Here is a 12,500-nt window from a genome sequence, read left to right on the forward strand (position 1 = left end):
AGGTTTTCCCTCATGTTATACCACTCGGACCTTTCTGCTGTTAATTTCCGTTTCAGTGCTGATTGACCTCATAGGTACCAGCGCTAGGCCTTTGCCCTAAATTCCACATTCCTTCCTTCCTACGTCCCGGAAACATTATTAAGATTTCCTCCAGTTCTTTCCTCGATTCGCCTCCTTAACTTTTCCATCGGTTTCTCCTTCCTTAATGCCTTCATTCCTCCTTCGTCTGAGGAGAGTTTGCTAATGGTAATACTAAATCTTCCCAAGGAAAAGAAATTCGTAAAAAAATATAAAGTTATTCCGGGGAGAAGAGAGACAAGAGAGAGAGAGAGGGGGCGGTGGCGGGAGAAAGAGAGAGAGAGAGAGAGAGAGAGAGAGAGAGAGAGAGAGAGAGAGAGAGAGAGAGAGAGAGAGAGAGAGTAGAGTAGAGTAGAGTAGGGAGACAGACAGACAGACAAACAGAATTAATAGGGAAAAAGTTCCACAATTTCAACAGAAATCACACATTTCTCGGGGGCGAGGAAACGTGCCCCATGACTCGTAGAGGAATTGCTATTTATAGAGTTTGGAAAAAAGGCGAATAAAGATTTAGAGATGTCTCTATTGATGTTTTTATGTCTTATGGTGATATTAGGTTTAAGAGACAATGCAACAAAGGATAGATAGACTAGATGGGTATTAAGAATGTGTAAAGAGATGTATGAATTCACTCCAACGATATTGTTAAGCTTAGAGTGAAGGTAATTAAATTTTATAATAATTATAATTATTATGATTATATTTAACATATTGCCAGCTGTCTGAATACTTAGAAGCGCCACGTGATGTGAAAATGTTTAAAATTTTTAGTTGGTTAAGAATTAATGGAGAAATTTTGATTGGCTTTTGTGTATGATTTTAAGATTATTTTGACGCGCACTATCACATGAACTCATATATACCTTTATATATATATATATATATATATATATATATATATATATATATATATATATATATATATATATATATATATAATATGTCACTATAATTTAACTTCTATCTGTATATACTGAAAAAGACAATTAACATGCATTATCTAATGTGACGAGCTGACGTATTCCAATGTCAGGTTAAAGGGGAGCCTCCATTTGCTAACTTGAATTATTTGTTTGCCTGGAAAGGTAAGAAGCTGCTTTTTTTCGGTTCAGTACAACTTCGATTACCATTGTAAAACATGAGAGATTTAGGAAGATGTTTGGAACTCATATTTTTAATTTTTTTGTATGTAATTATATTTTATCGTTATCTCATTTTTGTGTCTCTTTTTCTCTCTCTATTACATATTACTTTCACGAATTTTAACCTCGTTTGTAATGATTTCTTTAATGATCTTTTATGTAGCCATACCAGCAAAGGTACAGGGCATGAATCTTGATTTAACACAGTTAATATATAATTCAAAGAACTCACGGACACGTAGAAACAAGAAGTTATATTTGCTCCCGTTTGTCCCCAAACGCCCTGTGAGACCTTAGGAAACTTGTTGAAAAAACTTCTTGCCTTTTCTCTGTCAAGGAAGCAGCTTTACTCTGCCTTAATATTTGAATTCGAAAGGCAAATCTTTGTTGGCGAGTAATGGTTTTCATAGAATGTTTACTTCACAGCTGTAGTATAAAAAGTAGTAGGTAGCAGGTCCTTTCTTGCGGACTAGACAGTACTAAATAGTACTTGTACTGTGTGATAAAGTATGTAAGCATGTAAAAGGGATACTTAATGGTTTGACTCATTTAACTTTTCAAGTACAGCAATATCTACAAAACAAAGCCCAAAATCTCTCTCTCTCTCTCTCTCTCTCTCTCTCTCTCTCTCTCTCTCTCTCTCTCTCTCTCTCTCTCTCTCTCACACACCACACACACGGTAAGGACTAGAGTCTCTTTATTTTTTTCTCATTCCCAAAAACACTAGATGACTAAAGTCTCTCTCTCTCTCTCTCTCTCTCTCTCTCTCTCTCTCTCTCTCTCTCTCTCTCTCTCTCTCTCTCAAAGACACTAGGTGAGCAAAGTCTGTCTCTGTCCCCCCCCTCTCTCTCTCTCGCTCTCTCTCTCTCTCATGCACTTAAATAAGCTAAATGGTGCGTGTGCACACGCCTTGAGAACGAGGTAGAAAAATAGAAGCTTGCCTAAGGCGAGGCCTAGAAAAATAAGATGAATCTCTCTCTCTCTCTCTCTCTCTCTCTCTCTCTCTCTCTCTCTCCTTCCTCCCGTGGCTGTAATGTAGTTAGGTAGGCGTACAGCATTTTTTCAATCTAAGAAGACGAAATTTCGGGAAATTTGAAGAACCAGGTGATATGCACTTTATTATTAACAGTTAATTGTTTAGAGAAGTTAAATGGCAAGAATGATTTGAAATATCATATAAGCAATAACATGTATGTGTTTTTTTATGTATGTACGTATGTATGTATATATATATACATTTATAAATATAGTTAAATGAATAATTATATATGTATATATATATATATATATATATATATATATATATATATATATATATATATATATATATATATATATATATATATATATAATTTTTTTTATATAAAGTTAAGGAATGAATTTACAGGAGGAGGTTTCGTTGGTTTACCCATACTCACTGTAATGTTGATGAAGATTGTAGATGAAGGTGTCCGCCTTGTGTATTTATTCATTTATATTTTTGAATTTTTATGTATTTATTCTTTCACTGTTTATTGATTTATTCATTTATGTTACTGCTTTATGTCGTTTGAGTAGATCTGCAGTACCAGTGACGTAATAAAAATTTTCATTTCTCGTCCAGTTACTTTTTCCATGTCTAAATCCAAGTGTCCAGAGATCCATTATATTTGAATACTCTTAGACGATATGTATAGGTTTCTCATAAAAAAAAAGATCTTAAACATTATCAAACAATTCAACCATTAATTTTAAATTTAATGACGCCTTCCCCTACATGACCAAATTATTTAATTACTTTTCCTCCCTGTTCTAAATTGTACAGAAGCTACCGCGAAAGAGTTCTGCATAAAAATGTCACGAAAATAGCATTGTGTTTCTGAAACAAAGAAGATCAAGCGAATGATATATCAGACCAAGGGAGGTCAAGAGAATTCCGTGACGTCTCGCTACAAAGGTAAGGAATGGCGCTCTCAGGAGGGACAGGCGTTCTTTGTGACGGTAGAGCAGTGTTAATGTAATTTGATGAGTGAATGCCTCCTTTTACTGTAATGAGATGCTAGGACCTTCAACACTAAGTCACGTGAGGCTTCATACACACACACACACACACACAAAGGGAGGTGAGGAATTCATGATAATCTTTATGGTGAAATTAATTAAAAACTATAATCTTCTGTTGTTTAATTTAGAATTTTATATGCAGTAATATATAATCGAGCGGTTTTCAATACTGGTTTCCGTGTGGTTCTCTGTGGAGAATAATATTCGTTGTTATTCGGAGATGAGTTGTCTCATAAATAGTGAAAGTAGCACTAGTAGCAGTAGTAGTATTTGTTCTTGTAGTAGTAATAGCAGCAGCAGTAGTAGTATAAATGGTGTTAATATGATGGATATTTTGAATAATATTTCAAGAACGTCCTTCACTTATGACAGTTATATTCCAATATTCATATTCATGCTCTTAAGTCCTTCATAAATTTTGTCTGTTCATAATTACCCCAGTTTTATCGCAAAGAGACTGCTGAAACATGTACATGAAAATAAAGCATATTTTAAAAAGAAGTCAAGAAAAAATTACGAGAAAAGCAGATTACCACAAAATAGCAACAGCTGAACGAAGACTTACAAGAAGTTCTTAATTTAGCAATTTCCTTTGGCCATTTGTGCCGAGAGCAGCGAATTTTCTCTCAGCTCATTTAGATCCTCTCCACGTGACGTCTAGAGCGCCGTTTGGAGTTTAATCCATGCTAAGTTTTACTCGAGTTACAAGTGGTTCCTTTGATGAAGTTGGTAAACCCGAGACAAAAAAAAAAAAAAAAAAAAAAATTGTCTCGTCCCGTTTACGAAGTCGCGGCGGGGCGACGGTAGGAAATGTTTCTCTTCTCAAAATGGGACGGAAGAATGGGTATTTTGTCGTCTTTGAGAATCTTGGGGAAGGTAGGTTTTATTATGTGGTGGGAGGTTTGGGGGGGGAGGGGAATCAGAATGATTTGTATTTTTATGAGGGCGCTTGAGGCTGTATGTTTTTTGGTTTTGCAACTTAAAGCAATTATCTTTTTGTTTAAATTTTAGAAAGCAATTATCTTTTTGTTTAAATTTTAGCTGAGGCTGATTGTTTTTGGTTTTGCAAGTTAAAGTAATTATCATTTTTGGTTTAGATTTTTATTTACTTTATACTGGATATAGTAATTTTGTTTAAGTTAACGTCTTAAATCTGCGGTTTGCCACACGTTCTTTGAACACAATAAAAAGAAATGGCGTACGACGGCTAATATATAAACGGCAGTATTGGTGTTGCAAGTTTACAAAGTAATTTTATTTATTACTTTATAATTTTTTACCAATGGCTGAGTATAGTAATTTTTTTAGGTTACTTTTAAGTCTGTACTGTGCCACACGTCGTTGAGCACAATAAATAAAGAAATGGCGTACGACAGCTAATATTTAAACTGCATTATTGGTTTTGTAAGTTAAATTATTTTTCTTTTTGGTTTAGATTTTAATTTATGTAATTCTGAATACAGTAATTTTTTCAAAGGTACTTTTAAGTCTGTATTTTGCCACACGTTCGTTGAAGGCAGTAAAATAAGAAATGGCGTACGACAGCTAATATTTAAACTGCATTACAGTCGCGTTTTACGACAAGACACAAGAAACACTGCAACAGTTCTTGCCGGAAAAGAATTATTCCGAGTAACGAAAACTCCTCTCTCCTTCGTGACGCGAGAGTAACGAAAGAAAGAATTGTCGAGGAGAGAGAAAATGCGACCCGGAGGCAGAATAGGAGGAGGAGGAGGAGGAGGAGGAGGAGGAGGAGGAGGAGGAGGAGGAGGAGGAGGAGGAGGAGGAGGAGGAGAATGGAAGGAAGAGAAAGAGGAGATTGAAAGAAGAGGGTGGGGAGGGGGGATGAAAGAAGGGAAATGGCCGGTTTCCGCTAAAGGGCCCAGACCTTAAAAGTGAACTTCATGATAACTGAAGGTTCAATGACCCGGAAAAGTTTAATGATGTATAGAAGGGCAGATTCAAGACCAATTAAAGCAGAGCGCTTGCCAGCGACCGCAATGGAGCAATGGACCTGCAAAAGGTTAAAGAATAAAGAGAGAGAGAGAGAGAGAGAGAGAGAGAGAGAGAGAGAGAGAGAGAGAGAGAGAGAGAGAGAGTAAAAATGAGGAAAGAAAAAATAAGAGCGAGAGGGAAGAAAAGGGAGAGAGAGAGAGAGAGTAAAAAATAAGAGAGAAAAAATAAGAGCGAGAGAGGGAAGAAAAGGGAGAGAGAGAGGCGAAGAGAAGAGAAGAGAAGAGAGAGAGAGAGAGAGAGAGAAGGAGAATTTTAAACCACTTTCCAAAAACTGTCAAATGGAATTTTCAGGGAAAAGTTCGGAGGCAAAAATCTTCGCGGAAGTTCAGCGTCTTGGCCACTATTCACAAAACCTTGTACGTACCCTTCCTCGAAGAAATGTTCACGACTCTTCGCTATATTTGCGCCTTAAATGAGTTTTGGTCCGGTAGCAACAGGTGACTGACTGTTCCTCGGAGGTGTAATTATTATTTTAGAATAAGGCGATCACTCTTCGATCCCCTAAACAGACGTGGCTTTCATTTCTATAATGACTGACCTGGGAATAAATTACATTTATATGTGTTTACGAAACTTAATTTGAATCTTCAATATCATCCCAGACATTTCTGCTTATATAACAAAAAAGTTATACGGAGATTTTGTAGTATTTTCAATGACTGACCTGTGACTAAACTGCATTCCTGTATTCACCAAACTTGATTTGAATCTTCAGTAGCATCCCAGACGTTTCTGCTTAGTCGGTACAACCTACATGGATTTCCCGAGAAATCACATTTTCATTTGTGTCACTTTTATGACAAAAGTTTTGAGAAGATTGTATGGCATTTATTTTTAACGACCGACCTGTGACTAAATTGCATTTATGTGTTTACAAAACTTAATTTGATCTTTCAATATAATCCTAGAAGTTTCTATTTAATTAGTGCAACCGACTCTTACGTTTCCAAAAATCACATTTATGATTTTGCCACTTTTGTAACAAAAGTTATGCGAAGATTTTATAGTATTTATTTATAATGACTGACCTGGGACTGAACTACATTTATGTGTTCACAGAACTGAATTTGAATCATCAGTATAATCGGAAACGTTTCTGCTTAACCAGTACAACCTACTCTTATTAATTTGATTTTTTATTTTGTATTTGCAGGTAAGTGATGGCTCCCTCACCAAGCAGCACAAGATGCGTCGTGGCAAAATAATTTTTAACATCGCCGTATGCTACTTCAAAAGATAAGTAACAATTAAGAATTTAAGCATTCATAATAAAACTGTATCTCGATAGTTCTTTATAATTGATAGCCATTCGGGGAAAGTAATAATATTAAGTACAGTAATTCCCTTGAATCAGTATCTAACGTGTTTTAATTCTGTTCATATGCTAAAGATATTAACCACATTTCATTAGCAAAATATATTGTGTACACCTTAATATATATATTTATACAATATGTGTATATTATTTGTGTATATACATGTATATATTATTTTCTGTATACACATATATTTACATATGTGTATATATATATGTATATATATACTGTATATATAAAAGTCAATGTTTGTATGTTTGTCTGCTATAGAAATCTGAACTGCTTGACAGACCCAGATAAAATTTGGCATGTGGCCCCTCTGTAACCCTAGGAAGGTTATAACTCAAAATCAAACCCCTACCCCCGTGACAGACATCAAACACAGACAAACTGAATAAAATTTTCTCTTTACCAATTCTGTCAGGTTTTCCTTCAGGTGCTTTATGGGTTAAGGGTAATTTTTTGATGGAGCACTGCAGGATTTCTTCCAGGTGTTCTCAGACATATGATTAACCTGCAACAGTAAATCCCATATAACAAATTTTTGTTCAGAATTTACGTGAAATTTGATCATAATTTTATTAGCTCTAAGTCTGGCATATACCTTACTGCTTGATTGTGTTGCTAATTACAAACCATATTTCATGGCTATAAAGGAATGACCCAAACCAGCAGGTTCAAAGACTATCTCTAAACGCATACACGTCAGTCGTCTTCCTCATTTCGCGCGTGCGTAGTAGCTGCCAAGCTCAACCCGACGTGCAAGATGTACGATGACAGTATTTCTTTTCCTCTATTAGTTCAAATGCGAATTTCCTCATTAATTCAATCGTTTCTTCTTCATTTTTACCTTCAGAGTTCGTTATGGTGACTACTTCATAGCATCATGTTGGCGTATTTCGCTATAAAGTTGATTTAAGTGAGGCTTGGAATAGTAATAATTATTGGGCGTTTGGCAACATCACCTTACTACATACCTAAGGCCGGGTTTCCACGTCTGCTGCTGCAAGGGAGGCAGACCTTCTCTCCAACACACACACAAGCACAGAGACAAACCTGAGTGCGAATCGTAGAAATACAATTGTCTTTGTTCAGGGGAGATGCTTTTTATTCTCCTCTGATAGAGGAATGTAACTTCCCCTCCACCTTCCCTCCTCCTCCTATCTTCCCTCCCAGTTCCCCCTCCTCTTCCCCTCCCCTTTCCCCTTTCCACTCCATTTCCCCCTTCCCCTCCCTCTTCCCTCCCCTACCCATAGACTGTCATTCAGAGTTTTCCTAGGCAGTGCCGGGTTGCTTAGGTAATATATATATATATATATATATATATATATATATATATATATATATATATATATTTATATATAGATATATATTTATTTATTTATATTATTTATACCCTACTATACTAGACTAGACTGACAGCACTAAACACACGGAATCATAACAGCGGGATGCTGCCTGAAAACGAAAAAGGCGAGTGAGCTCGAACAGGCGTTATAAATACTCTTAAGAGCTTTTACAACAGGAATCAGGGTTGCGCGTTTTATGGCAGACTGAAGAGGATTGCGGGATATAAAAGGGGAAGATATTCGCGGATGGGAAGACATAAGGGAAGAGAGGACTATACAGCTCCTCCTTAAAAAGAATCCTGAATGGCTTGTTTGCACTTTGAGGCCGTTAGGGAAAAAAAATGCGACCATTAAGAAGGGGATAAAATACGAGCTATGTAAACGCTTAGTCGTAAATTTAACTGGAGGTTTTAACATGTAGCTTCATTGCAGAATGCTTATCTTTTTATATTTAATACACGATTTTGTAGTTTTGCTCTGTATTCTGATAATGGATGTGTTGCTTTGTATTATAATAATGGATGTGTTAATACAATAAGGGAAACTTGTGAACGGCTAGGTCAGTTTAAGATGCATAATCACCTGTTCATGTTTGACATGTCAGTGTGATCACTTGTGGTAGAGTACAGGTATATCCACATATAATTTTTAAAAAATCTGAAAAATGCATAAAAATATTTCACGTGCTTGTAGGCATTTCAGACCCAGTTATAAATTTTGCATTCACGTAACATTTGAATTGGTTGCCCTTATTAACAGAGTTGGAAAGTTCTGGATAAGAAATGGGGTCTGGGAAAGATTTAACCCACCATGTTGAATGACTTTACATTAACATATCGATATTAAATTTGTCATGATTTCTTATGTCAAAATCCACATTCATTTCAGGCACTAAACTTAATTCTGACGCATTTGGATTGCATTCTTTGAGAATAACAATTAATACTCATTTGAAGGCCTGTGTCTAAACACCAATCACACTCATTTAATCTGTCTTCATTCATGACAGATTTTCAAATCTCAAAGTCTGCCTCTGTAAGCCAGTAAACTATTTTTGAAGATTGTCATACCTTGTTTTTCATTAGTTACGCAGGGTTCATATTTAACACAGGTAAAGGAAATTATTGATCACAGCAGGACTACATTTCACAGTATAGCAACCTTCTTGCAATAATAATATAATAATAATAATAATTTAGTCACTTGTTACTAAAGACTAATTCCAATTGGCTGGGTGACTTAGGGACAAGACAACATCCTAAAGGAACACAGGAAGTGGGCATCTCTACTCGTGCTTTAAAGAAATTTTGAGAGTGGGTTCGATCAGATTATTCCTTTGAACGCCTAACCCGAGAGGTATGTTTTCTTTTAAGGAACATTCATTGAAAGATTTCTTTCCTTACAATTTTCCATAGAGCATATTTGCTATCGAAGGGTTCCTTCTTTTGGTTTTACATATCATAGTTACTTTTTATTTACGCTTCACTGGATCCTTTCATTAAATGGTGGTAAGTGGCATATTTGACATTAAAGGTTACTTTCTTTCATTTTCATTTGAGGAATAGTAGTTTTAGATAAGTTTTCCTCTATTGACTTGTGACGTGTTGTGATATTGCAGGATTACATTTTTTATATATATTTTCCATGAAGGGGTTTGACTTCCTACAGTAATTCTAACTGGAATAAGTTTTCCATTACGCTTATAAGTGTAAATCATATTGACTTTCAGAGAGAGACACTGATTTTCTATTTTTTGTTCTGGGAAGGATTTTGGGATGAGGGGAGGAGGAGGAGGAGGAGGCGGACAGTTGATTCTCGAGTCCTACTATGCGAATTAGCATGAAAATGACTTGGCACAGGTTGCAAAGGACACTCTCTACATAGAAGTGGGGTTGAAGGACCACACCCATTTGTGATATTTTTGCTCAATCAATAAGAAATAGCCAGAATTTGGCTGTAGGCCATTTTGCCTATGTATACCGAAAGCTCTCTCTCTCTCTCTCTCTCTCTCTCTCTCTCTCTCTCTCTCTCTCTCTCTCTCTCTCTCTCTCTCTCTCTCTCTCTGTGAGATAATGTTGTTATTTATATGATAAGTTTTCTTTGTTGTAAGGAAGTTGGGTTTTCAAAATTTAATTCACTAAATTTTCCTTGACGTGTACATTATAAGGTGCCCAGTTGATTGAGAGGAAAAATACAATTGCAAGCCAATAACTCCGGGGAGATGAGAACTGAATATGGCAGAATTCTTATTTTGTTTTTAATTCATTATCTATGTCTTCAGGTTGCTTTTTATTCACATTTTAATGCATGGATTTGTTGAAAATTCACCTGACAAGTTTCAATATTGGAATGCTATTTTGTTGTTCTTTGTTACTAGTTTAATTTGCATTTTGTTGTGTCAATTTACTGACTTTTTAAAAATAAAATTTTACCCAAAATTTCTCCATAGAAATGAAATGATAAACATTTTTCTTCATTAAAGAATTTTTCTAAAATAGTTCCATAGCAATCTTTGATAGTACATTACAATAATAAACTTGACTTCAAATGAGTACTTAATATTACTACCTAGCAAAGAGGTTTCTTGCCCTATGACTTTCAACGAAATCGCTATCCCGTCGTTTCTCGTTGTCACCAGTAGATGGCCTCTGCATCTCGCAGACCGCCCCCTTTTTTTAACAATATTAATTTTCATGAAAAATTGACCCTGAAGTTGGGAACTAGGCGGGCACCACATGCTCACCTTGGGTATTACAGAGTTTTACTTCATTTTGTGAAGACTAAAATGAAGGAGTAGTTGACGGTGGTCGTTGGCCGTTTGATTCGCAAAGATTTTAGTCATATTTGAAATATAAATAAGTGTATACTCCGATGACATTTTCCTCTGCTACTTTTGTTTAGGGTAACTTGCAATACATTACGATTTTATTAGCCAAATTAGACTCTCAGTTACACATTTTGGATGATAATCTAACCACAAAGTGAGTCAGTCGTTTAACTAATGTTCATGTTTTAAGTGGCAAATAATTTACCGTGGTATATGGTTAGGAGCAAAGATTTTTGGTCATAAAACCAATAAAAACGTTTGCAAAAAGAAGGTATATTTTTTGCCAAACTGACTGACGGTTTTAGCGGTAATAAATTAAAGTTCAACTGTTTCGCGATGTATTCAGAATTTCGTGTTAGAAACTTAATGTAAAAGAAGAAAGATATATTAAAGTACACACGTTTATTTAATAAATTTCGCATTCCTATCAGTTATATGATCTTGCAGAAATATTTGTAAGATAAAAAGAAATGATATGTTTATTCTTGAAGTAACTTTCTTTCAACTGCGTTTGCAAGAGAGAAAACGTAATGTGTAAAAACATAATTTTATGACTTATATTTCTCACATGATTGGTCTTAAATACAGGATTAGATATACTCGTACAAAGACATACGCGGAAGACTCGGCAAATGCATCATTACACACTTCAGAACCAGGATTCCTCCTTAGTCATATCGATTTAACGGGAACATCTCGAGACGTACATAGAAGCCTAATGGTGTTTTTGAGTTTCCCAGATTAGATATTAGCGAAGTCTAAGGAAGTCTGAAACGAGCTTCCTGATAATTGAGTTATCCATCACACAGCCGAACTCTCCGAGCGTAAACTTCCTCGTCATACGTTAGGGTACTACTGAACTTGTGCGCCCTAACTTTAGAGCCGCTGCTCAGATTGAAAGTGATTTGACTGTAAGTTTTAATTATTTTTTCATGGGTAGCTTTCTCCTACATTTTACATTAGCCACTATTATAATTATATATGCCCTCAGTGATCTTCAGGTCCAATATTTGACATCGCTTTCATGAGAGAGAGAGAGAGAGAGAGAGAGAGAGAGAGAGAGAGAGAGAGAGAGAGAGAGAGAGACTTTTAAACAATATTATTGGCTTCTTAAATCGCGTATTATAATCAAAATGTTGATTAAGACGAATGAGTTAGCTTTGAATTGTTTGCAATGACAGAGAAGTAGCTGGATAATCAAATACAAATAGCCACACTTCTGCATGAATTGTATAAATATTTTTTCCAATTTGTTTTAGTAAACCCACCTCTTACGTACTTTGTGGTCCATTGTGTGGCGAAATTGGCGTATGGATTTCGCACGCACATATATTTTCCAGCCAATATCCAGTAGTCACGACGCTAATTCGTAATTCTGGGGGAAGTACCTGATAAATTAAAAACAGTCACACTTCATCGTGAATTCTACAGTTAGTTTGCTTTCCCGTTTTGTTTTAGTAGGACCATCTCTTTAGTAGTTTGTGGTCCATCGTGTAAGGAAACTGGCGTTTGGATTTACGCACGCACGTATATTTCTCGAGAATTTCCGGTAATCTCTACGCCGCGTCGAGTAAACGTGTCCGAAAAAACAGGCCTAACAATTTCCATACGAAACGTCAAGTGACTTGAGTAATTGGACGCAGAAGCCTCTCTCGCAATTTCGTTCCGTGTTGCGAAGGATTACATCATCATCATCATCACCACCACCATTTCAAAACAGCAATTTGCG

The sequence above is a fragment of the Macrobrachium rosenbergii genome, chromosome 41 (assembly GCF_040412425.1).
Source record: "Macrobrachium rosenbergii isolate ZJJX-2024 chromosome 41, ASM4041242v1, whole genome shotgun sequence".
Lineage (NCBI taxonomy): Eukaryota > Metazoa > Arthropoda > Malacostraca > Decapoda > Palaemonidae > Macrobrachium > Macrobrachium rosenbergii.